The sequence below is a fragment of the Carlito syrichta genome, unplaced genomic scaffold (assembly GCF_000164805.1).
Source record: "Carlito syrichta isolate Samal-C Ts95f unplaced genomic scaffold, Tarsius_syrichta-2.0.1 Scaffold308794, whole genome shotgun sequence".
Lineage (NCBI taxonomy): Eukaryota > Metazoa > Chordata > Mammalia > Primates > Tarsiidae > Carlito > Carlito syrichta.
Genome location: NW_007252890.1, coordinates 188,365 through 190,144, shown reverse-complemented (window position 1 = coordinate 190,144; position 1,780 = coordinate 188,365).

The window sequence follows — 1,780 nt, the reverse complement described above, 5'->3', positions numbered from 1 at the left end:
CCCAACTCTGCTCCCCTACAGTCTCCGTGCAGCCCCTCCAACCCCGCCCCCTAAGACCCAGTGCTGCCCAACCCCGCCTCCTCGGGTCTCCCCACCCCGGCCTGGCCGCCCTGGACCCGCCGCCCCGCAGGCTCCCGGCGGCCCCAGCCGGTCCCAGCATTCTCGAAAACCCGCGCGCTTTTCTTTGAGCCGCAGCGCTCTCATCATGCCGGAATCTGCAAGCCCAGGGATGCAGGCCGGCGATGCAGTTTCGCCTTTGGGGCCGGTGTCCGGCTGGACCAGGCCCATGTGTTCAGGAGGGTGGATCTGGGCGAGTGAAGACCGGTCGCGAGCCAGTTGGGAGTAACTGAAGGGGACGCAGAGGAGTGGCTGGATTGCCTTGTAAGAATCTGGAATTCTGAAGCCATTTTGGAGAGAGAGGGCGGGCGAGTGCTGGTGCTTGAGGCCAGACGCCCCGGACGTAGGCTGGCTGGAGATACGTCTCCACGGTGCGCCCGCGTCTTTTCCGCCTCCCTCTTCCCCTTCCTCCTTTCCAGAAGGGCAGAATTTGGAGCCTGGGGTCTTCCCTCTGTGGAGCAGGGACAACACCAGGGAGTCACTCAACGAAATGATAAGGGCTCCGAAGACTCCCAGTGACATCAGAGTGAAGACACACATCACGGATTCTTCAGCGTTGGAGGAACGTTAAATTTGAGTCCAAACCCAAGCAACCGTGGACTTGTGGTGTATCCCCTTCTAAGGAAAGATATGCAGGCAGTAAGGACACACAGTGTTTAAAGCCAGCGTCCACTGTCTGCTGGATCCTGCTAAGAACTTTGAGGGCCCAGAGGCTGCTGCCCACCTCCTGCTATCACAGCCCCACTTGGATGTGGACTTGAGAAGCAGGATGCCCAGGGACACCTCTCTGAGTTCAGGCCCAGTTTAAGTTTCAAGGTCACCGGGTTCCCAGTGACAGGAGGGGGTGGATAGGAAGGAGAGGGGGAGGGGGATAATGGAGATGTGGTGACAGTTTAAAAGCTGATAGATTTTTGTCTGTCGTCGGGGGGCAGGTAAAGAGTAAATATAATTTTTTAAAAATTAGTGAATTATACTCCTCCCTCATTGGAGAAGATTGCTGCTTGTTCCTGTTGGTGCCAAGGTGGAAAAGCGTTCATTACTGCCAAACCGGATGGAAGAGTTTTCTTTTTCCTTTTTATTTTTTCTTTTTGAGTTGGAGTCTCACTCTGTCACCCAGACTGGAGTGCAGTGGCCTCTCCCGGCCACCGCAGCCTCAACCTGCTGGGCTCCGGCGATCCTTCCGCCTCAGCCTTCCAAGTAGCTGGAACTACAGGCACGTGCTACCACGCCCGGCTAATTTTTTTTTGATTTATTGTAGAGATGAGGTCTCGCCAAGTTGCCCAGGTGGGTCTTGAACCCGCGGGCTCAGGCAATTCATTCACCTCAGCCTCCCAAGGGTGCGGGATTACAGGCTGAGCCACCGAGCCCGGCTTGGAAGAGTTTTCATGGTCAGGACCTCTGGCACCTCTAGGGTCCTGCAGAGTTCAGAGGGGCTGGTCTCAGCCACTGCCACTGTGGCCCTTGTGGCGAGGTGAGCAGGAAGAGTGGTTTCGTGGGAGCTCATGCTGTGGAATCCCCTGGGTGCCCTGGAGGCCCCTCCTGCAACTGGATCCTGTGCACAGGGCTGGCCACCTGCTGGCTCACAAGGCCGGGCCCAGGTTCCAGGTGACAAGAGGAAGAGGAAGCTTCATTTCCTGCTCTGCATCCGGACCAGCCTGTGCCT